Source organism: Bicyclus anynana, chromosome 5 (assembly GCF_947172395.1).
Source record: "Bicyclus anynana chromosome 5, ilBicAnyn1.1, whole genome shotgun sequence".
Taxonomy (NCBI): domain Eukaryota; kingdom Metazoa; phylum Arthropoda; class Insecta; order Lepidoptera; family Nymphalidae; genus Bicyclus; species Bicyclus anynana.
This window is the reverse complement of record NC_069087.1, coordinates 18,412,013-18,438,284: the sequence shown is the minus strand read 5'-3', so window position 1 is coordinate 18,438,284 and position 26,272 is coordinate 18,412,013. Positions and strand designations below refer to the sequence as shown.

Here is a 26,272-nt window from a genome sequence, read left to right as displayed (position 1 = left end):
TATCTGAGATTCACATTCGTGCCAGCCCTACTGCGGCTAGTCCGTTTCACGATTTTAGGAGGGCCTAATTAAATAGAACGGCAACAAACGGTTCTTTCGATGATTTTACGTTACTCGATAAGTTATTGACTTTTGTCCATTGTACGTTGTACGCCACTCGATTGTTTCTGACGATTGCCGGTGCGTCGTGCTTTGATAACGATTTTCAATTCGTGATTTTGTCCGGTTTGTTTGATTCCGCTCCTACGAATCAGCGGTATCGCTGTCACTGGCCTGATTGGTACTGTTATGCTAATTACGGCCTGCTACAGGGACAGGTCTCCTCTCTCTAGAAATTTTCCCTGTGTTTTTCCAACACTATCTATCACTATCAGCCGATGCACGTCCACCGCAGGACATAGGCCTTTTGTGGGGACTTTTAAACATCGCGATACTGAGCCACGTGCATCCAGCGAATCCCCGCGACTCGCTTGATGTTATTACATTGCAACCTATTTACACAAAATCTTAGTCTGACGAATGTATTAGCCATGCCTGATAATCGAGAGGGCCTAAACTGCAGTGGTATTCTGTGTGTTAATTGCTCATTAGCGGATGCCTGCTTCGCTTACGAGAAAAACGATGTAAGCTTTCATGAACGATGTGACCGTTTTAGAAGGAAGTGTACGGACGTTTTTGTATATATTTACAAAACAGGATTATTCAATTATGCATGTTTTTGTTACAAAAAGGTACCTGTATGATCTTCAAGGAATTAGATAGCGTTGTTATTGAAGCTCCCAGATACTTTGCCTGAGTTTTCCCGACATTTGTAACAAGCTATTATTAATATATTGAAAAAATTAGTTGGCCAACCACACTAGCGCAGATATAAATATTGGAGAGGTACCGGCTTCGATTCCCAGCTGACATCCACTTAGCCTACCTATGTTAGGCCACATAACTCAAACACACCTGACAGAAGCTAAAAAAATATAGTTTTTAAGTCAATATAAATCAAAAACATATTATAAAACATTAAAACTATTAAACTTTAGTATAAGCATATTAAAATAATTACACCAGTGTCTACGTTTGCAATAATTTACGTCTGTTTGAAGTAAAAATTAATTTTATGTTTTATTACCTACATATCATTCCAGATACATAAAAATTAATCAAGTGTTCATAAATTATAAGGTCCTTGGCCGAAAATCGAATTAAGGAAAAAGCGAGTGTTACTGGCGACTCAAAATAATATGAGCTTCTATGTCAGACGATATCATTGATCCCTTTTTAGAATCAATTCGACTCGTATGTTACATACATATGAGTCGAATTGATTGTTTGTATGTAATCTACTTGTATGTATGTATGTTGTGGACTCTTCTCGGACCAAGGAACTTTTGGAACCCTAGTAACTTTAATTTTAAGTTTTCGGATTTTTTTTTAATTTTAAGGCTTTGAATTTTTTTGGACTTTATCAGAATTGCACAGATTTTAGTCTATACCAGCGTCAGACTCTTATAGGATTACCCAAAAAATATTTGGTCTAAGGCTACACCAACATAGGCAACAGTGCAAGTTGCATGATAATTGGTTCAGTAGTTTTTAACATTTACCTACAGTTAAATTCGTTTTTTTTTTGTACTTGTTTAATTTTTTTTATATTTTCTGTTGAGGTTTTCTATACAATAGAGTCCGCTAACTTTGGTTGGTAAAGCGTGGTGTTGAAAGATCTCTCTTGAAAGGAGAGAGGCTTGATCTTAAATTGACCATAAAAAGCCTGATGATGATCAGTACAAACTGTAAACCCTTTTTGAAATGTAAGCCACGGCCAAATTATAAAGTTACGACTGATCTTAATACATCTTAATGATTGAGTCGTTCAAATTAACGGAAAAATAACTGTTGTCGGCGATTTTATTGCCATGTCCTTCACTTTTATGTTGAAAGCAATGCACTTTCGACCTTATCGCTATGGACATTGGGGGTACATGTAAATTATGGAGGCCATAAAAGTTTGCTTTCTCTCTCCTTTCTTGTAAGTCGTAAATCGCATGACTGGCGCCGGCGATTAAGCAACTGCTAAACCGCCAAATATGCTTATGTTTGCCCACATTGGTATACGTTTTAATTTGACTTCCTTTCAGTAGCTTACGATAATAATTATTAAAAGACGTATAAGTAGAGTGTTGTGATGAAACAGCGGTAATTTAGATCGATGATTAACACACTTCTAACTTGGACAACCGTCTAAGTTGGAAGTACGTTAATTATTATCATCATCATATCAGCCGATGGACGTCCACTGCAGGACATCGGCCATTTAGGGACTTCCAAACATCACGATACTGAGCCACCTGCATCCAACGAATCCCTGCGACTCGCTTGATGTCGTCAGTCCACCTGCTGGTGGATCAACACTGCGCTTTCTAACTACCACTACAGAGCTTTCTTCCTTATCGGAGAAGGGATGTAGAGTTTAGTCCCACCATTCTGCTTTAATACAGGTTGATTGGGTTAGGGTATAATGTTAATTTGTTATTAATTGGTTATAGACCAACGGCTTAACGAGCTCTCCAAAGCATGGGTCTAACACTAGTTCAGTATTCACAGTCCGATCCAGGATTGAACCCAGGACCTCGTGGTTCGAAACCGCATTATCTAACCACAGAACCAAAGCGGCAGTTGGTGTGTTAAAGTGTAAGTTAAAGTGAAGCTTTCATTATCAGGCCTTTTAATGTGGTCCATCTATATTTATTGAACACCTAGACCTTATAAATATTGAGTAGTATTGTATTGGACTAATGAAAGTTTTTCTTTTCAGATACGCCGGGATGTTGTGAAGCTGGAGGTAGCACCGTAAGTAATCATGCAATACTGAAACATTAGTGTAAAAATTATGGCATTTTTCGTAAAAAAACGGTAATGTGGGAAGCTAAATAGCCTATCATCGCTAGATATTCAACATTAAGCTGGAAAACTCACGTGATACGATCCAAACTGCGAAGCGACTGCGCGACGCGCAGCTGCTAATCGTGCCGCGTTTTAAGAACCAGCTCATGACTAAGGGCCCTGTATGATTACTACTGCTAGTCGGGCATACTCTGACCCAATATCACGTGAGTTTTAGCCATGTTTCATAATCAATTAATATGAATAACAATCGCGTTAGTTTAAATTCTAAAATTAAGCTGGAAGTTTGTCAGTCCAGGCTTCTACCATACGTACGAATAAGTACAACTATGTAGTATGGGAGATAGCAAGTAACAAACAAGCATCAATAACATCACGGTTAAAGAGCTGGACTCTACTCTGAAAGGTCATAGGTTCAATCTCTTCCACACTTGTACCACAGTCTTGTCTTACAGATATAAAGAGTGAGTCTCAGGAAAGCCCTCAACGTCGCTTGCGTGGAACGGATATTTTTAAACAAACTGTCCTCTTGAAGCACTCTCATCATTATCAACCGGACCAGATTCGAACCTACGCCCTCCGGAATCGGAGGCAGAGGTCATATCCTCTGGGCTATCACGTCTCTGGCACTCTATCTACTGTTAATGTGAGCCGTGATAGTCCAGTGGATATGACTGAGGCCTTCGATTCGGAGGACGTAGGTTCGAATCCGGTCCGGGGAATGCACCTCCAACTTTTTATTTATGTGCATTTTAAAAAATTAAACATCACTTGTCTCAAAACGGAAAAGGAAAAACATCGTGAAGAAACCTACATACCAGAGAATTCTCTTAATTCTGTGTGTGTGGAGTCTGCCAATCCGCATTGGGCCAGCGTGGTGGACTATTGCCCTAATCCCTCTCATTCTGAGTGGAGACTCGCGCTCAACAGTGAGCCGAATATGAGTTAAACCCTGTTTCACAATTTGAATGATCTAACTTAGTACAGACAGCGGTAAGCAATATTTTTACCATAACGTCGTAGTTTTGATTAACAATTTCATAATCGCCCGCCATGTCACTCAGTCAGTGTGCGGTGGGCACACTTGTCACTCTCTGACACTGACGTGACGCGACGTGTACACTTGCGGGCCCGAAGTGGTAACGTCAGATGTGTTCTGGGAACGTACTGCGCGGAAATAGAACTAATGTCCTTGCTAATGATCGTCTGAGCTTTGTGCTCGAGTTTCAAGGAACCAATCAAGAGTTGCAGGGCCCTAGCCATGTTACATATAGATTTTATCTTTCTACAAACGCTAACGGTTCGAAAATTTAAAATTGTTTTATAAATGACATAGTAGGTAATGTCCACTAATTTATTTGTTTCCATTTCCATGTATTTTTAATTTTTGAAGCGTTAGCGATTGTAGAAAGAAGGTGGTGGTAGTCCTTTGTAAGGAGGTAGGCTTGCACTTCATATGTGCAAAAATTCACTACCTGGCCTGATGGAATGACCTGATTGGAACCCTCGTAACTTTAATTTTAATTTATTTTTCGAATAATTATTATCACCATTATCTTAAGTTTAATATTATTACCTGACGTTTCGAAAGAGCTTGTAAACTAAGCCTATTTGAAATAAATGAATTTTGACTTTTGACTTTGACTTTAATGACTCATTACAGAGCTATATTAGACATAGAATTTTTCATTTCGTACAATTTGTACGTATAGTGCCTACCCATGTTGAAGACCTTGTGCACGCCACTCAACGAAGTCGTAGATATTCGCTTTCATGTACACAGGCACATGAAGGAAATGGTTGCCGGATAAATTGCAGAATTTAACCCTCTACCATTTATTTCACACCGGAACATAGTAACACCACAGTCTATTCCTATACATAATATGTGACTTTACACACTGTGGTAACACTTGACGGTAGAATATGTATGGCAGTAGCACTTCCCCGGACGAGCTGCCTCAAACTAACCGGCCGTCACCGTTACGCGTGTTTTCGTTAACGACGTTTATGTACGTCAAAAATACCCCGCAAGCACCCAGGAAACGTTCAAGAGATTCGCAACAATAAATCAAACGCGATTTACCGTCGCATCGGACGAGTCGCTCACGACACGGCGCCGACCCGACACGGTTTACGACTGTACCGAGAAACGACTGGACGAAACACAGCATAAATCATACTACCATAAGAGGCCGTGGTCGATACTGGCGATCCATTGCAACAAATACATAATAATATTATAAAGTCTGTAAAAATAATAAGACTGTTAGTCAGTAGATAAGTGAAAGGAGATGGTCCATTGCAGGTCCATTCTTGTACCCCGTATCATTAAAATTTAAAAAATACAAGAATTTTATTAAAATTTATTAAAGTGAACAAATCTAACTAAATAAAAAGAAATAAATAAAATAAAAACCCAAGTTTTTGAGTTATATCAAGATGGCGCCCATAGAACAACTATGACATGACAATTGACAGCAAACGTCAAATCGATTATTGCATTGTAAACGTCATCTACCCGCCATTATTACCCCTATTATTGTTGCATTTCTTGGGAGATAATGAATATTATTTCTGAAGAAAAGTAAATTCGTAGATTTGTATAATCAAAAATAGTTAAAAAAAATCTTTTCTTTTATTTCCGCTAGGGTACAATGACTGATCCTGGGCTCCATACAATTTTGGACCATCTCCTTTCCACTTGAAATTTGGAACTGATTATCTGGCAATCCATTCATAATAAGCGTCTTAAATGAGAAACGAGAAATGGTGCGACTAAATTTCACTAAATTTTGCATTTTGTAGAAATAGAAAAATCAATGTAATTTAAAACCTAAGTAACATATTTTGCGTTCTTTTAATATGTCTTGATGTCGTGCCATTTACAGGTCATCCAAAATGTAATCAATAAGAATAGCGGACTCTTTGCAGGTAGGTATCAGGTTACCCAGGTGGTCATTATGGCACTATTTTTTTTTTAATAATTCATGTTCATGCCTTGTTAGGTTGATTCAGTAAGAATTAGAACATTTTTACTTGCTGTACTTGGTTTTTTAAGTCTTCCAAGAGGTTCCACCATCAGCTCTCTGACTATCAATTTAATCTGCGCTAAGACAATTGGTGTCACTCTTGCCGCCATCATTCACGTCACATCGAGACTTATGCGCGAAACCTTAGAGTTTCTTTTAAGCCTGTGTTTAAATGTTACTTAGGGAATGGTTGAGTGACGCTAGGGTTGATCAAAATTGTAAACCTAGCCTTTTTCAAAATTTAAGCTAACCTATGAAAGTATTTTTTTTTTAATTTTTCAAAAAAATATTCAAGGGAACCCCAGTAGGATCGCCAAAAAATCTAAAAAAATCGAATTTAATATTTCTGTTGAGGTTTCATTAATTGATTAGGATTTAAAATCGCTTAGAGAATCCATCCCATTAATTTTAGGCGTTACGAAGTTAACTCGGTCTTTGTTGACTGTTGCTAGTTGAGTTACTTAGATGAATGCTAATAATTTTGATTTTCTGCCAATTTAGTTTTTTTGAGCATATTCTTATTACGCATGCTAATACTTAGTTTAACTTATTCACTTGTAATGTATTTCATTTATTTTTGTATTTTTGTGTGCAATAAAGTAATTCTTCTGCTTAATCATATTGCACGTTCTACAACCTAAATAAAACGTTTGACGGATTTTAACTTATGATACGTTAAAACTTTCACTCTACAATGAGTATAGCAATTAACGTTCCTATTTGTACGAGTATGTCCACGTATGATTTTAAATTATCGTACGTTTATATTGTCGATATAATATATTCAGACAAAAAATTGTGAACTCGACTGTTTACAATTGAATGAGTCATTTTTGTCAGTTTATAAACTTCAGTTTGTCTCCGCAAGTGACAACCCTATCGCGAGCGAGCGCATGAATCAAATGAGACATCGCATTGCGAGTCTTGAGTTTGAATTAATGTCTAATACGGCACGGCGAGTAATTGTCGGTTGACTTTTATACCGTTGGTAATACCGCCGGTAAATCAGCCAACGAATGGTACAAATAGCCGAGTGCCAGTCGATAACGGCGAGGACAAAGCAGGTGGTCGACTGCGTCTGAACCTGTTGACTGAAATACCGTGGTAACCTAATGCTTAGTAAAGGTTTTAGTTAGTTGATAAGTAGTAATTGAACTGTTTTAGAATGATCGAAGGTCTTCAGAATATATTTACTAACTACTAGGAATGTTTTAGAGTACTTATATTAATTATAATTTTCATTCTTATGAGAATTAGCAGTAACTTCGATCTCACAAGCTGGCGTATTCACTAGTTTGGTTAACAACCTATTAAAATAAAAATCAAATCAACTGAGAAATGTCATTTATCTCCTGTATGATATCCACGAAGTGTTGTCAGTACCTAGGCACCGGGTGACATTTGTTACATAGAATCTCAATTACGTATATGTCAACTAACATGATACGTTCATCATTATCAACCCATATTCAGCTCACTGCTGAGCTCGAGACTCCTATCAGAATGCGAGCTCCGGTCCGAATTCGAACCCACAACCTCCGGAATCGGAGGCAGAGGTCATATCCACTGGGCTATCACGGCTTTTTTTTAATCTTACTTACATTTTATATAATTTCGTTTTTGATTAAACGATCGCAGGCTTTGCAAAATTTCATTATAATTGAATTTTAAGAAATTAAATATCACGTATCTCAAACGGTTAAGGAAAACCATCCGCATTTGGCCAGCGTGGTGGACTAAGGCCTCCCACTCATTCTGTGAGGAGACTCGAGCTCAGCAGTGAGCCGAATATGGGTTGATGTGTCTTTCGTGTTAGAAGTATCGTCTATCGATCAGTCTGAAAGAATATCTTATTTATCAAAATGCTAAACAAATATAGCTTGTCGCCTTGTCTGCTCCGATTATTCAGACGTCCGAGTGGTTTGACCTTCATTCGGCGTCGCGTATTGATTCGCTCTAAAATTGACAACCCCCGAAAATATAAGTTATTTTAAATAGCTTTTATTTAACTTGGCGGGTTTTGTTTCAGATTTTTTGCGACAAATATCGTTTAGTGTTCACGATACGACAAAGATATATCTTTGCAGATGTAGACCTTCTGTATGTTTGAATACAAAGTATGTAATTTTTTAAAGTAGAGTTCTATACTTGCAGGTAACAGTGTATGTAATATAATATTTAAATTTTTAATTCATCAAACCAAGTTTGCTTAATTTACCGCAATGGTTGACATCATATACATGGTGTTGCGAAGTGTTTTCCATAACTGCAAGGTGTTCACAAGTCCACTTATAAGAGCTGAACAGCATAGCAAATTTTTTTAACAAAAAAAAACTTTTTATTTTTTTATACAAAATACGTAATTCAAATAATTCCTATTATCCATGTAACAGAAGCCTTTGTCTATACTTGCATTTTAAAACACGTAAACGTGGTGGTAAGACTGTCGATATCGACGAGATATTGCAACTGGCACTCAGCACTTCACTAGTAAGCCACTTCATGATATTTATCAATGAATAAGTTTAGCTAGGTCATAATATAATGATGGGATAAGGGACACAATTTAAGATCTATTTATAAGACATATTTTTTACTCCGAAAATATTAATTTTTGAACACATTAAATAATAATTTTTGAACATATTAAAGAGTATACCATAGAGTTATGGGAAATACTCCCGAGCACTCTGTATATTCAGTTTTCATTAGAAAGCCTTTCATTTTTTAAATAAAGAAACACATACCTAATCAAACATAAATATTAATAACACAACTTACCGTTCTAAGAAGTTGTTTAAAGAAATAAAGCCTTACACTCCAACATAAGACAATCGGAATTCAAAGGAAAATCAATTTTCAAAACCAAATGGAAATTCCAAATCGGGTCAATCTTTTCAATTCGCAGTTCAAGTCCATTTGATTTGAAGAAGGAGAGATAGGATAGAGATAGTACCTATCACTTCCCATCACAACAAAGAAATCGTTAATCGCCGATGGATATACGCAGATTGGGCCCATTGTCCGCCGGCTTTGTCCGCGAAAATCGGAAAACTCATTATAAAAGCTGACGCTTTTTGATTTGGACGTCATTTGTATTTGAATATAATGGGAACTTACTATAGGATGCCTTTAAGAATTCAATTGTAGATAAGTAATTTCGCTGTGATTTGGAAGATACTCGTACAATGTTTAAGATATTGCTCTGAGTGCCTAGTGGCAGTTTTCAATGATTTCATACTTTGACTATCGCGTAATCGTTAACGTGAATTTCTAAGGAATTGAAACTGTTGTGCAGTAGTGCCACAAGATGGCGCTGTTTCAATCCTTAAAAATTTGGGTTGCGTTGACGCGATAGTCAAAGTATGGAAACATTGAAAACTGCCACTAGGCACTCTGTTCGTTGTTGTGTGAGAAATTGTGGCTTGGAATGTAATACCCGATCACTCCTGACTATAATATTGTAGATTTTTTCCAACTAGATTAAATAGCTGCAACGTACGTAGTTTCGTTAAAGGTATTAGATCAATGAAAGTTATTGTCGCCCAGACTTACATCTTTTTAGTGCTTGCATACTTACGATAGATTCTTCACACTTCCCACATTTCTAAGCGTCTTGCAGACTGATGATAAACTTGATCGTGTGTGACTGGCCTAAAGCCGCCGTCGTCTGTGTGCAGCCTTACACGTCGCAGTGCGCGGTGCACGCGACGGCAGTGCAAGTATTCGCAATAAAGCGTCACGGATACGACGCGTTATTAGACTCGAGTGACGTCATGACACTGACGCGGTATTAAATCTGCATCTCGGGCGACGGTGTTATGTCTTTGTTTACTTTTTACTAGCTTTTTCAAATTCAAAAGTCCAAATTTACATTATCTTAGAGTGTAGACTCTACAGGTACATTTGACATGTCAATATTTATATGTTTACTTTTTAATGGATATTTTTATCTTAATCGTACGTTGCATGTAAAATCGTTCAGAGAGACCAAAACAGATAGAAGCTTGGTATTCATTTCCAAAACTGTTCTTGAAAAGAGCTACTTGGCAGGAAAGCATCCGGTCCTCAAAGGTAATATGTTTGGACTCGACTATCTACATTTAGAACGAGATGTGGAAAACCAATAAACTTTTTACATATTGACCATCAAACTTCCGTGATGATGACTGAGATCGTTCACCCAATGTTGAGTGGACAACCATCCCTTACTCATGACCGAGATTCTCCTTTCCCTTCCAAGCAAGCTTGCTTGGTGAAAACTCTAGTGCTAGGAGTGTGTGATACAGTCTTACAGTCCTGTCTTACAGTCGGAGGTCGAACCTTTCTGAGTTGAGTCCAGCTACATAACGAAACGGTTGAAGCTGATTATTCATAAAGTTATCACAAAAATGTATAAAAGAAAATATCTTGTTAAAAATATTAATAACAACACTTATATTTGCAATTTTCGTGTACGGAATCCTAAAAAGGAATGAATCAGTGAAAGTAAATCATCCGCAGACACGAATCGCATCGGACAAAGATCAGCGGAGCATGGTTTACGACTCTTAATTACTGAGCTCCAAATGATTGAATCCATGATTCAATTTCATTGTGACAGCTGGAATATATGTGTTTATGTCTCACTACCGCGCCGTGCCTGGCCCGGCGGGATGCAGTCTTTATTGAGGTGTATGTACTCGGCCGATCTTATTTTGGTTTTGGTTGGTTCATATTTCATGTACCCAGTACCAAATTAATTCGATTATTATGTTCCCAGACGTAAAAAAGAGAGATGTTATTGTTTTTACGATTGCCTGTCTGTACATCTATGTATTTGTGTCTGTCTGAATGGACAGATTAAGATGATGAAATCTTCATGTGTAGCATCCCATACCTGGATAGTTGTAGTGATGCTTAAACACTCGTTAGTTTAAGTGATTCATTAACATATATTTTTTTTTGATGGTGTATGTTTCGAAGCCTCCGTAATGGAACCTCGGCGACGTTAACGTCACCAGGGCACGCTCAGAAGCATCGTCTGATGGGGCTGAAAAAGAAGCATAAGAGATAAACGGAACGACTCTAAGGACGTCTCCTCTGAGACTTAACATATTGTGATAGTGATGTGGTAGTGATTGTTCCAGAGTCCAACATAATTACCCTAAGCCTCTCAAAGAATTATGACGGGACGAGGTGGTCTATGCTTTAAATCCTCTCTCCTATAAAGAGAAATGCCTGCCAATGCAATGGGGTTTAAAATATAAGATGACAAGATAAAGACCTGTGTATTAGAATACATTTTTTGTTAAACATCTATGTGCGACGATGACAGCAAATGTTGAGACTCATCACTTACCATCAAATCAGATCGAGATCGACTTACTTCCACAATGACAGCCGCTTGATTTTTTCAATGACGCTCGTATCGCGAGGCTCGTGGGCGCGTCACTCGTCTGACAACGGAACAATGACGCCGCGTCATTATCGCGTCATCTCGGTAACACTTCAACGAGCTGACCGATTTGGTTCCAGATAACTTTGTACCGGTTCACAATCGTAGTCTTTACACGTTCATTACTTGTAATTTTAACCGTTTGTCGACTATACGAGGTAAAGATTTATCGCAGTTTCTTCATCATCATCATTTTCAAATGGACGTCCACTGCTGGACACATGCGTAAGGACTTCCAGACAACAACAAGTTACAAGTTAGCCCTTGACTACAATCTCACTTCATCATATCAGCCGACGTCCACTGCAGGTCCGCTTTTGTAGGAACTTCCAAACATTCCAACACCTTGGGACCCCAACGTCCATCGGCTTCGCTTCGCAGCTTCGCGACTCGTTGAGCTATGTCGGTGACAATCTCACTTAGTGGTAAGTTAGTGATGGTGCAATCTGAGATGAAAGCGGGCTAACCTCCCTAAAGTAGGAGTATGAAAATCCACACCCCCTTGAGTTTTTAAACGATAACGTACCGTAACGCTAAATCGCTTGGCGGTAGAGTGGTAACTACCCACGGCCTAAAGCCTCCCACCAGCCAGACCTGGACCAATTAAGAAAACCTCAATCGGCTCAGCCGGGGATCGACCAGGACCTCCGTCTTGTACTCTTTCCTGATTCAATCACGCAAACATTCCCCTAGTATAGCTCATTTATTCGCCTGTGGAGTGACTCTAAACCTTCTTATAAGGCCCGTAGTTTGTTATCATACAGTTTACATAGGCTGTATTATACGCGGGATTTTAAAATATCCTAATCAAAAATAATTATCCGCATGAAATGATGTTGAGTTAATGCTAAATATCAAATACAATGTAAAAATATCATTGTTCATCTCTAACACAGACAGACAGGCTGACGTGGTGGAGGATTTTGTTTTGTAATAAGTATTGATTGAAGAAATAAGTATAGATTGGTACACCTATAGTTTACTCGTGTCATATTAAAGAGGGCGGATAATTGGGCCTCTGAGTATATATAAGTTAATTGACTAATTAGGTGTGGGTTCGAATCCGGTCGGGGGCATGCACCTCCAACATTTTCAGTTGTGTGCATTTTAAGAAATTAAATATCACGTGTCTCAAGCGGTGAAGGAAAAACATCTCTCTCTCGACTCGAGCTCAGCAGAATATGAGCCGAATATGGGTTGATAATGATGGATTGACTAACTTTGACGTACCTATTTTAGTCGATTTAAACGAAATTGAAATTCTAAGTAACAAATGTCACCCGATGCCTTCTGACAACCTTTTGTGGATATCATAAAATGGGTAGATATCTCTCAGTTGATTCGATGTTATATTTAATAGGTTGTTAATTGGTGAATAGGCTAGCAGATCTTAAGTGGAAAACCATCGATACTAACAAAGTTAATTTAAGATAACTCGATTACCATTGGGAAGTTTACACAAATGGAATTATTGTTCACTAATAATTTCAACATATGATAGCGTTTCAGCTGCACTTCTTGCATTCGCCGGTGGTCCCATTAGCATCCGCACGCGATCGCCAGAGCATAGGAAATTTGTTATTGCGGACTTAGCGACTTGTTTGTAACTTTACAATGTTTTTTTACACTGTGACATCTGCCTTTTGGTTGTGTTATTTTAATAAGCTTTGCTACAATCGCATCCGTTGAATGGTGATTCGAGTGAATTGTAATTATGTATTCTTTTGTCCGTTTGTCCATTTGTTACGTTACGGTGGTCTGTTTTTGTATTAGATAGTTAGTATAATTATTGTATTAAGAGCTTAAGAACAAGTTAAAAGATAAGTTATCTATTTGTAATATTCATTTATTTACAAAATAACTAATATAAATATCAACTTTTCTGTGTTCTGTTCTGTTCTGTTTTAGAAGGAGGTTTCTGCTCAAAATTGACGACTTTCTGTTCTTTTTTAGAATTTAAACTATCGTGAGTGTTATTCATATTATTTGATTATGAAACACGGCTAAAACTTACGTGATATTACGTCGGAGTATGCCCGACTAGTTTCGAACCCATACGGGGCCCTTAGTCATGAGCTGGTTCTTGCATCGCGGCACGATCCAAACTGTCGGAAACAACAACAACAAACAACAACAAAATTAAATAAAAAACTTTTAAGAGTGAAAAGAACTGTCACCTGCGACCACGAACTTTAATAGCTATACAAATCACGCCCCACGTGGAATGGTGGCAATGCTATCTATTATTTGCGTTGGATAACCAAACTGTCTAATTACCTACAAGAATTAAATGAATTTCATCAGGTGGATCGTCTTGTTCCGTCATTATTAGAACAAGAAATCGGAATCTAAATTAATGTAATGAATAAAGAATCTCGCGATGAGTTATACCGTTCCGCATCAACAAACAGCGGCTAGCGGAGCGATGATGCTTTTACGTGAAGCTCATTCAAAACACATAAATTGACCGTTAATAAATGATCCGCGCGATCTGTATCAGAGAATACAATTACTTCACACGCTCTGCTATTTATAGACGTTGTGTTTTTATACATATTCAATCATAGCGATTTTATTGCATTACCATTAGCGTAACCATTTTTTTTCATTCTTTAAAAGTTAGCCCTTGACTACAATCTCACCTGGTGGTAAGTGATGATGCAGTTTAAGATGGAAGCGGGCTGACTTATTAGGAGGAGGATAAAAATCCACACTCCTTTCGGTTTCTACACGACATCGTAGGTACCTCCCGGAACGCTAAATCACTTGGCGGTACGTTTTTGCCGGTAGGGTGGTAACTAGCCACGGCTGAAGCCTCCTACCAGCCAGACCTGGACCAATTAAGAAAATCTCAATCGTCCCAGCCGGGGATCAAACCCAAAATCTACCGCGCATACCACTGCGTCACGGAGGAAATTTAGTAATATTTGTATGACCAAAAAGCCCCTGCATTTTGTACAATGCTGTGACATCATCTGTTTCGTTAAACGAAGCATCACTTTACAGGGCACACAAGGAATATGCTATATAAAATCATCATCTTCATTATCAGCCGATGGACAGGCCTCTCGCAAGGACTTCAATACAAAACGGTCTCCAGCAGTTATCCAGCGACTCCCTGCCGCTTGATGTGCTCGGTCCACCTAGTGCGGGGTCCGGACCGGAACACAGCAATGTTGCTTGGCAACAGAAATAATGTTTTCCGGATGAGCACTATCACAATGACTGCACTGTTGAAAAACATCGGGTGGGTTTTCATCCCTGTAACTAGAATTCATATAAAACGTATCGCGTTCTTTATTTTTTATTCCCAATGGCTAGGGCACTCACTCCTGGTGTCCGCATTAATACAGGAATGATTACTTAATAGGCATCGTCTAGTCATTAGGCTACCTACACACCATCAGGTGAGATTGTAGTCAAGCGCAATATCGTATAGCTCAAAATAATACAATTATTACGTTCATATAAAATATTCAAGTTGACTCGAAGAACGTTAAGTCTACAAAACGTAGGTACTTTTAAGTACCTAATACTGGGCTTCTATAGTATTTTTTTCCTTACATGGCAAAAAAGGTAAACAAAGATCCGTCGGCACGACATTCACATATTTCTCACAAACCGTCCGTTTAAACTAAATCATTTATATACACATCACTTCATTTAACGCGCACACCGCGAATTACATAAAAACTGCTTGTAATTAACTGATAAATCACATTTATTTCACTAAAAACGAAATCACAACAAGTTTTATTTCTACAGATTAACGAAAATGTTGCGACTTTGACATTTCGTAATGCTAGATTGTCTATGAATTGAAGAGACGGGAAAGATACATGAAATTATAACTTGTCGATAATTATGTACATATTTTTTAATTTTAATATTTGTGTCCTTTGTAGCTTATAAATAACAATTTAAAAATTAAAAATTTCCATTATAAATTGCCACTGACTTTATTTCAAAAATATTCGTATGCGGAAATAATGTCGCTACTATATCCAACAAAATGAAATGAAATGTTAATGTTTTTTAACTTTTGTAACTTTTGCATCTTTTGTAATTTTTAAAAATGTAAACTGTAAAATTTTTGTAATTTATGTACTTGGAAATAAAGGCTATATTATTATTATTATTATTATTATTACTATATCCAACATTTTCATGTATTTCATGATTCACTTCTTCTCCTTCGTGTATATATTCTTAAAATGATATTTAATTTCCTAAAATGCACACAACTGAAAAGTTGGAAAACGAAACGAATATGGAACGTATTCGTTTTTTAAGATGACGTAAAGTAACGGATATTTTAGTTTAGTTATTTCAGATATAACGATACCTACTTGATATCGTTACGATGCCCGCGGTTAACTTCTCAACCCTACTGATTGTCTTTGGTTCATAGTCAGCCATTATTGTTGTTTAAAATTGACATCTAAGAAAATTTCAAGTATACAAAGAATTCCTTCTTTGAATGAGAAAAGAATGAAAAGACACCCGATATTAAGAATTACGACTCAGGATTCAAACTGAGGGCCTCAAACTCCAGCCACACACAGGCTAATGCTAAACCAAAGGGACAAAGTTAGAGTATCAGGTATTAAGCGTGGTACGAACCCGTCACAACACAAGTAGGCGGCGAGTGGTCACAATAAGAGATAACGCGATTAGTTGTTTGACATTTAAATTACTTACATTTATTTGTACGTCGCATGCAATCGTCACCCGATACGCATTTACATGCATATGCAGTATAAGGGAATACGTTTTTAATCCTTCTCCTACTGTATTAACTTCTTAGGTGAGCACGTATGTATTTTTACACTTATTTAAACACCCTAAAATGTTTACCCGTAAACATTTTCGAGTCCAAATCTTCAATCCTGATGCTCAAGTAGCTTCTGCTCACTGCCCCCCATTCACAGATCGTTAGTAATTTGTATTCATCAACATTTTTTCAGCCGAAGGCTCCACAGCTGATGGACATAGGCCTCTCTTAAGGACTTCCAAACAACACGGTTTTGAGCCGTAATTGTATTCACTGTTTAATCATTGAGTAGGTATGACATATCAGCCAGAGACGAATATCTTAGCATTCCATGGATTCACCGTGCGGGTGCCGGGTCCATCGCGTGGTAGAGAGAAGAACTCCGAGCAGAGTCCTGAACTTGTGACTACAGGATGTAGGGTTAAGGAATTCCTTGAAGATCGATCAACACTCCCCGTTCTCTGCTCGTGTTGTTCTCCCTGCCTAGCCAAATTTGGTAAGATCCTATTAGAGCAGCTATTGGATACTCGTTCTAATATAGAACTAGCTGCACTTCTAAAGAGGTCAAGGTCTTTAAGCAAATTACAGAGAGATTTTGCTGGTAATCCTCTCGCACCTACTTCTACGGACTAACCACATAGCCATTTTTAGATTTCAATGTCTAGAAAAAAGCTGAAACTTATCTACTTACACTCTTGGATGTCTAACCGAGAATGAGCACATTCGTGCTGCCTTCATTAAAGCCATGAGGCAGCTAATTCGGTATCTGAGCGCAATTATAATCAAGGTGCGGGACCTCACACACGCTTAATTAACAGCTGTCGATTTTAAAAAAAGGCAAAAAAGGGATAAAAGGCTGCCAAGGAAAAAAGGACGCGCAAAGGGTAGCGATAACGTATCTGTGGTTAATGAAGCTATGCAAATTGTGTGCGCCCACGCATCTCCCTTTAGTCTGCGTGGTGTGCGAAGTCGGGTCGGTTTTGTTTGGATTTATCTAGGAGATAAGGATGATGCTTTGATTTATTTTATAGATTACGGGTTTAATGATGGTTCGGCAAGAGATGGCTTTAGTTGTGTAAAATATGGGCGTTGCTTTTTCATTTTGAAAATTGTATTCTTTCATTTGTACCAGAAATTTTGAATTTTCCTAACATAGCTATTCTCAAGTCTCCTCTCAGAATGAGGGGAGACTCGAGCTCAACAGTAAGCCAATAGTTATAAAGTTGTTAATGATGATGATGAATGAACTAAGTTATAAAACATACTAGAATGTATGTTTTATAACTTAGTTCAACGCAACGTTATACCTATCTAAAACTTGCATGGATTTTCCTGGATAAAACAGCCGAAGGTTAGTTAATTCTGCGTATAATCTATTTTATTCCACATTCTAGCCAAATAGGTTTAGTAGTTACGGCGTGAAAGAGTAACGAGCACAGACACTTACACACATATTTTTTATGTGTGTGAATTACACACATTTTTTTTTCATGATATGTAAATATAAACTAGCGCTTGACTGCAGTAATCCATGGTAAGCAATGATAATTGTAATCAAAATTAAACAGACATCTTCTAGATAAACGGGTTTTACCATAGTATATATCGTGAAACGCGATACCAACATTGTAGGTGCTAAGGAAAACGGAAGCTAGAATGCTATGTCATACTTTTGCAGTGCGTATAAAAGGTATGAGGAACAAAACTGCTTAGTATAGGTACGAGTTTAACTATAAATTAATAACATTAAAACATGTTGATAGATAGGTTTAGTAAATCAACTTCCGGATAGGGTTGCCCATCTCCACAATCGTCTAAAGGGGTCTAGCTCATAACATGACAATGGCAGTCCATCGTATCGCGGGCCGCTATCGGCAGGTACGTACGTCTGTCCGATTGCGATTCGATAACCAGAGATTTGAAATGCAATTTCTTATTTTCAGATACAGTACCTACAGCTAGGGCTGGCAGCACGGCTAGGCGACGTTATGTGCTGTTTGTAAAAATCTGTTCTTGTAATTTTTTAAATTAGGTAGGTAATAAAATAGTGCAAATAATAGGTTTTGTATCTTTAGAACCATTTATTAGGATTTCATTGTACTTTTACTGCTTTGAGAGTTTAATTTTGAGTCATACTCGTTTTTATAAGTTAATTTTTTCTAACGCTATTTCGAAAACAGTAAGTTAGATCAATTATACTTACTAAGTCTTTGAATTTAGTTTTTGTTGTATTTTTTTTAATTTTGCATAAAAGTAATCGAAGTTATTCATGATATTATTTCAGGTACCCATTTGCGATACTATGAAATAATCTGAAAGAATCATTATTTTTGGCAACCCTATCTACTTCTTCCGCGGCATTCGCAAACTTCATGTAAACGATTACAACCTTAAAGTTACACATCTTTAGGCAACAAAATCGTTTGTACAAATAAATGCTTCAATAGTGTAGGTGTGGTATACCGCTAAGTAATGTACTCGTCCTGTCCAATACATCTGTCCGTGTGTGCAATCTGTATTTGGTAGTGATTGAATATTGTATAGATGTTCACAACTTGTGCTATTTTCTGTATGTCAATTTTTTAAAGAGTGTGTAGCATCCATTGGTGATTAAAGGAAAGGACGTGATACTTTTTTTTTTATATTTTCATTTGATATTCCTAATAGTAATTTAATTGCAATAAAAAATCCTATTGTTTCTGAGGTAAAAGTTTGAAGTCGTCCTGCAAATAATAAGATCGTGTTGTGTGATAATATGATTAAGTTTATATTTTCCTTTAATATATCCTTAGTTAGTTACTCAAACCGCAGTAAAAGTCAAATACTATTTTTATTCAATTATTTGCATACCGCAGTATACACAGTATTCCATACTAAATCAGTTTTTCTTCTCAAAATTCGTTTATTTCAGGTAAACTTTAGAAGCGTCAAGTTTGACTATTTGTACCGCGACCGGTTCAAAAGGCAGGTTAAGCCCCACTAGCCAAATGGCACGTCGATTCTCTTTCTACGATCGCTAACGCTTCGAAAACTAGAAAAATGTATGGGAATGACAGATCTCGATCACGTGACCTGTCGATAGCAAATGTCATTCACATACATCTTTGTAGTTCCCGAAGCGTTAGCGATTAGAGTTGGTTACGGAGGCTGTTAAAAAGAGCCAGCAAATAAGTAAACATTATCAAACTCTCATCACCCGAGATACAAGTTTTATTATAACAGACCAACCTATCCTCAAAACCTTTGATCTGTTACTTAATATAATAACAACAAACACCCTTACAAAACCTATCACTATATCATATGTATTGGTAGGTAGAGTGGTAGTTCTGCAGCTCGGCTAATGAAGAAAAGTGAAAACCCCGGCGTCGCATTCATTAAACTCTTTCCGCGTTCGCTTTTTTCTCCGTCTGGCCACACACACGGCGTGTCGAACGCGCCCCGCTGTCAAGATTGTTTGCAGTCTTTAGATAAAGACACACATGTATTGCGTTAGGCCGCTCACACACGAGGCGTTTTAAAACATTCTTCTAAAAGGGACGCCCTTGAAGACTTTGTAAGACCTAAATATAGCAAGTTGTGCGCAACAGATCTAAGCTTAGCTGTGGACTTCTGTCTGTTGAATGTCTATAATTTATAATCAACCAAGTAACTTACAATTTACAGAACGCCAGAAAATCAGCGTTATTTTTTCGTTTTTACTAATCTAATATAATTAGTAAAAAAATAACGCTGATTTTTTCAATCAACTTCAAAATTTGATGTGTTCTCAATTTGATGATTATTTTTTTAAATGGTTGCTAGTTACATAATAACTTTTCCATTTTAAAACCAATTTTGTTTTTTTTTGTCTGAATTGTTGGTTTCAATATATCATGAAAATAAGTCCACCCAAGTGCGGCGCATGTTCATTACAGTAGTCCCCAATGAACCTTCCGTTTACGTCATTTCGTCATTTCTGCGAAAAAGAATTTTGCAGCTGAACGTCTAGGCAACATCTCCTGACGATGGTCCAGTTGCACTACTTTCTGTTGGATCTGAATGATATTGTCACTTGGATACGTATGTCGTATTTTTTCGCGCATAATATCAAATTATTCCCTATTTATAACGAACATCTGCGAAGTAACGCCTGATACTATTCAATAGGGCTTTTTTTGTATAAGATAATATCAAGTCGCCGCGTGTGAACATGGCTTAAGTCGTATTCGGAGGCTGTCAAATCCCGCGGCGTCACAGACGCAATGTTCGCAGACTACAGAGGTTCTGCACTCGCCGGATATGAAGATAGCGCGAAAAAACGACCACTCTCTCTCTCCACTCTCTGACTGAGATGAGTTATATTTTGTTCTTGCACTCTGTTTTTTGTTTTCCACATTGTACGCTGTTTTTTGTGTTTGCGGATTTCTCTATCGATTCGCGCCCATGTGGCGTGTGTTGTATGTCAGGGCTTTGTACACTTGGGACTTATTGGTTGATAGGCGAGGTAGTGTTTTCACATTTGTGCTATTTTATAATCATCATTCATCAGCCTTTTTCATGGCCAAGTACAGGACCAGGGCTCAGTCCTTATAGGCGAGAACATCTAAGGCTTTAACTTACTACGATGCGCGTGAGTTAAAGCAGTCACCAGCAGGTGGGCTTGGTGATTGTGTTTGATTTTCTGTTTATGTAATTGTAATTATCATCAGCCCTTTTTTAACGTCAAATTCAGGACAAGAGCTCGGTCTGTACAAGCGAGAGAATAGCAAGCTTAGACACAACACGCTGCTACAATACGGGCTGGCGGGCTTGGTGACAATGTTTAATTCTGTATCTATCTGGTGTAGAATGAACGAGATGTTAGCGTGCTCTCCGAAGCACGGGACTAACATCCCAACTTTCTCCGAGGGTTTCTTGGCTCAAAGTACATCCCATTTTGTTATACAATAATATAGTGGTCGACCAAGGAGACTTCGTGTATTCTAAAGCCTCGTTGGCTTATCACAATCCTGGTCTTGTAATGAGTCTTAAAAAAATGACGATCTCAGCTTGACCAAACGATTCGATAAACTATTTTCTCAGCATCTCTCGAACTTTTAATTTCATCTAGAAGAAAAAGAAACGGTATGAAAACTCAACGCACTGTTTCCTTGTAAACAGTCCGCATTTTTACGAGCACTCCCGCGACACCATATTTAATACACATTAACAGACTCCGGCCCTTAATAAACATCCATTTTTACTCGATCCGATTTTATTCACATCAAAGTTTTTATGGACCCCCTCCCATTCGCCCACGGAGGCCGATTCGCGCTGAGCCACGTCAATAAACCAATAAACTTTTATACGGCCCCCTAATAGCTGTGTTTAATTAAAATTATTCAACATAATACACGGATACACCGTGAAGTGTTGATCGCGCACAATTGTATTGCGTACAACGCAACGACACGACTAGTGAACACACAACTGTTTTGTAATAACAATTTCAATTAATTTTGGTTGTTATTGCTTTTGATGTAAAATTAATAAGTTTTCAATAAAGTCGCACACGCAGTACGCTAATATGCCCAAAATAAAATACTTTCAAATTCATTTCAGCTAAGGTGGTCAATTACATCTCGAGCTTAGCATATTTTAGCAGGCTTTACAGCTTTATAACACTCATATCTTGATTGCATTTGTTGCAATGTCGATATTTCTATGAGATGTTGAATTTTTCTATAAAAATACTATTTCAGTCACTGTAAATCTTGGTATTGGTATTAGTAGCCAATACACCAAATCATCGAAGGTATTACAACTCTTTAACATGAACGCATTCTACGTCAGTTCTTCAAGTTCTTAGGGTGTGTCCATACCTGACGTAAGTCTTCTACAGTATACGGGTGAGACCGTACAAACAAAAACAGGACATCTTCTTGGAAAAATATCGTGTTATATAAACAGAGCAACGAAGAACAAAGAATACTTCCTTTAAAGAGCTCGTTCCATCAGCCTGAGGCATAGGTGAGCACTATGAAGCCTCATTTGCCTGTTACACTGGTGACTATAGGTACTTGTGACTGGCTCACAGCAATGATGCTTGGTGACAGAAATAGGGAAGCATATTATAAAGTATTAATTTACGCTTCCACTCAATCACATTTCGCGGCAAAAGGTGGCGTACAGTCGGCCTCTACTACAACGAATATGTTTTAAAACTAATAGACAAGTTTCTATATTATTTGAGCTCTACTATAGTAGATATAGTTCCTAAGTTTTGAACAGGTCAGTCAGATATGTACGGCCTTTAGTACATTGAAGTGAACTTTCCTCAGGTCGCGAAGCTGCGCTATTAATAATCCGCATCGCAATGCCGCGATCGTCATAAACGCAAATGCACCAAGACGGCATACGATTAATCGGCAAACTTGCATCGGCAAAAAGCATTATCTTGGCTCATAAAAATTTTACTGTCGCATAACTTAGTGTCGCGTCCAATCAGCTGCTGCTGTCACGGCTGACATTAGTCGCAAAGTTATGATTGAGCCGGCGAGATCACCGCATTACCGTATTTTATAATGATAAAATCACTCGATGTTTATTATTCGTTAGGATTCCCGATTCTTTTATTGCGATCCGATGTCTCGTTTTAATGTCGAGCTTTCGTGATTGGTTCCAATTATCGTGTGATGCATTTGATGTGGATGTGCCTTTATAATTCCATGTTTTGGGCAAATATATGTCGACGGATCGTAGTTTAAAGAACAATAACTGCACGTCAAAATAGTTGAACTGTAGATACTTATGAAGTAGGTTCCTATAAATATGGTGGATAGTATTTATGTTACGTTCAATGTTCAAATACAACGCGTTGAGATCGAATAGCATGTCAGCCACGACGCGAATTTCGTTATTTGGCCTTTCTGTGATTGCCACACATGAAATGAAGATATGCCAACTGTTATTTTCACTTTAACAAGAACGAACATTAAAACAAAACATACTCATTTTAACTAACAGTTTCAATGCACAGTAGTCCGGAGTCAAAAAGCCCATCAATATAGCGATGACAAACAGACAGGACAGTTTATTATACATGAATCACGGCCCTTATTGACGGAGCTGTCACAGATGAATCTCAATTGTGCGCGGTCAATGACCCGCTGCCGCTCCACGTCTTAATGTGCTGCCAATTAGTTGCTCCACCTCGCGGACTAGCTGTTTCACCTCGGTTTGCTAGTAGCTCTATTAAATTAGCAGCCTATCTTATAGGCCTACTACAGGCCCAGGCCTTCATATCTTCTTAATCGGTCACTCTTGGCAGAGTGGTCATTGTTGCAGCGATGAGCGACGTCTTCTGAGCAATGCTCCTCCACTTTAGGCGATTGCCTGCATATTTTTGCTATTACAAAATTTGTTTATTTCATATGAGCCTTATTTACAAACATTTCTGAAAAGTCAAATTTGAAATTGGACCAAAAATTTAACAATTGACATTTATATACACTATGTGAATTTACTTAGAAATATTTGAAATACATCTCACCTTAAAGCAATTAATGGCTTGTGAACAGTAGCAAATATTTTACGAGTCTTAATTACAAATTGAAAAGTACATTTTTATCGCGCCGATGTCAAACACCCACCAGCAGGTGTGCTGCGTATAATTACTACCTTCCCTATCGCTGGCGACTTGTTATTGATACGAGCGACGCCGCGTCATCGCGCTTGTATAAAGTTCACCTCGGACGCACTAATTGTTGTTGTTTGATTAATTAAGACGTATAAGGTAATGTTGGTCATGTTTTTTTTAAATTTAATAATGTCATCAGTTTACTGTGACGTGACCTTACTGTATATGTAAGGACGTTGAAAGTAATTTGTTTTCTAGTTATTTTACATGCACTTTTGGTATGAATGTCTGTCTATTTTGAAGTTACTCCCGATTCGGTAAGCTGTAATTAGGAATTTAAAAATTTACAACAGTAAATTAAGTAATTAAAATTACAATATTGTAAAGATATGGACGTGGACGGTCTGCTATTGCATATTTTGCTACCAATGCATTTGTAGTCAAACACAATCCTATTTTGTAGTGATAATAAAAGTGTAGTTAAATGAGTTAGAAGCGACCTAAACGTAACACCAAACGTAAAGTTAAAATTCACTAAAAAGTAAATAATTCACTATACGACACAATCCTATGTCTTGTCCAATTTTATGAGTAGTTAGATACTAAATTTAGTGTAGCCTTCGCTGTATAAGATGAGCATAGGTGACCCATCTATGGTGCCTATATTAGAACACGATAGCCGAGAAGGATTTCCTTCAGTTCATAATATCCCACACTCCTATTTCACCAAGTAACAGTACCCCGCACTTACGGTAATTGTACAGTCAATATAAATCCGTAGTCTGAGTCAGTGCTCGCCCGCTAATACCTGACTGTTCCGACTAACGATCTGTCATTATCGCGGCAATAAACTGCGGCGGAGATCCCGACGAGATCTTCATAAATAACTCATAAGTTCGCCCCGATCTGTGTCTGCTACGTGCTCGTAATTGGGCACGATCTACCGCGTCATACGCATCGTGTCACAGATGTATCACGGGCGATGTGTCAAAGATTAAGTGGCGAACATAGGAGTACTGTCCGAAACGATTGGTGTCGGACTTAATGATGACCTAACGACACATTTCAAATAGACTTACTCTAAAACACTTTTAAAGCTACTATATAGTTAGTCTGTTTGTAGTGTATAAGACAAATAGATGGTAACTCCCATGGAATAGTTTTAATTTCATGCTAAAAAGTCGATCTAATTGTCGCTGCGGAGATCTCTACGAGATGTTAACAAATAACTCATAAGTTCTCTCCGATCTGTATCTGCTACGTGCTCGTAATTGGGCACGATCTACCGCGTCAAACGCATCGTGTCACAGATGTATCACGGACGATGTGTCAAAGATTAAGTGGCGAACATAGGAGTACTGTCCGAAACGATTGGTGTCGGACCTAATAATGACCTAACGACACATTTCAAATAGACTTACTCTAAAAACACTTTTGAAACTACTATATAGTTAGTCTGTTTGTAGTGTATAAGACGGTAACTCCCATGGAATAGTTTTAATTTCATGCTAAAAATTTATGTCGTTAACGCAGCAAGAGTCTACTACACAAGAGACAAAAGAGTCTATATTTAATGTTCTGTGGTCATTACAAATAGTCAAACTTAACGTTACTAAGATGGTTGTAAAGTGAGCCGATATGAAATAAATTCATTTTGAATTTGAATTGAATATTGTGATAAGTTGAATATTAATATATAACGTTTACAGAGCTTAGATCGCTTTGTAAAAGAGAATAAAAATATCATAAGTTCTCTGAGATTTGAGTTGGGCATGTGTCAAAGATTATGCACTATGTTAAAGGATGTAGTACTCGATGAGTCTGATGTGGAGGATGCTAGTCTATTCTTTGATTGAGATGATTCACACGTGTGAAATTCCGACTGGATTTTGACCTAAATGAATATATTATTATAACAGAAAATCACACCTCACAGTGTTAATGGATTTATGTCTTAAGGATGCGAGGCTCGCACAGCGTTGCGTAGTTTTGTATAATCCACCTTTGACTCAGTTGTGTAGGATTTGTTTCAGTTTCAATCGACTTGTTTCACTATTGCTGCAATAGAAGTTAAGCGAAAAAGGTAGGTATAGTTATTATTTATGTAAAAAAAATATCAAGATGTTTCTTGAACCAAACATCAACAATAATAGTAGGTGGCACAAAATTAAAAAAAACGAAATCGCTAAATTAATAAAAATCATTTTGCTTTTTGGTACCATTTTAAGTTCTATTAATTTTAAAATGAAGATACGAACTGTTCACATATATTCTTCAATTTTATACTTTCACAAAAGTTGTAGCAAAACCATCGCGCCGTTGATCTAGGACACCGTAATCTTTATTATAAACATATATTATGTATTATATATTATATATTCTTAAGGCATCCTGTTAGCTGGTTGGTACCCTACCAAAAAAATATTAAAGTGGTGCTAGTTGAGACGCAACGCTATCTTGTATCCGTGTAAACGCCGCCGAGCCGCGCAAATCAATCTGCATCACTATCAGTTTATATTTATCTCGCTGCA

At 37.6% G+C, this 26,272-nt stretch overlaps 1 protein-coding gene across 2 annotated transcripts in view; it reads left to right on the top strand.

Moving 5' to 3' along the window:
• Positions 1 to 26,272, top strand: part of LOC112051061 (protein tiptop-like) — a 405,688-nt gene that overhangs the window by 74,742 nt on the left and 304,674 nt on the right. For both annotated transcript variants that reach the window (XM_024089536.2, XM_024089526.2), the window contains exon 2: positions 2,810 to 2,844. The gene's annotated coding sequence lies outside the window, so the exon portion shown is untranslated. The remainder of the gene's footprint in view (positions 1 to 2,809; positions 2,845 to 26,272) is intronic.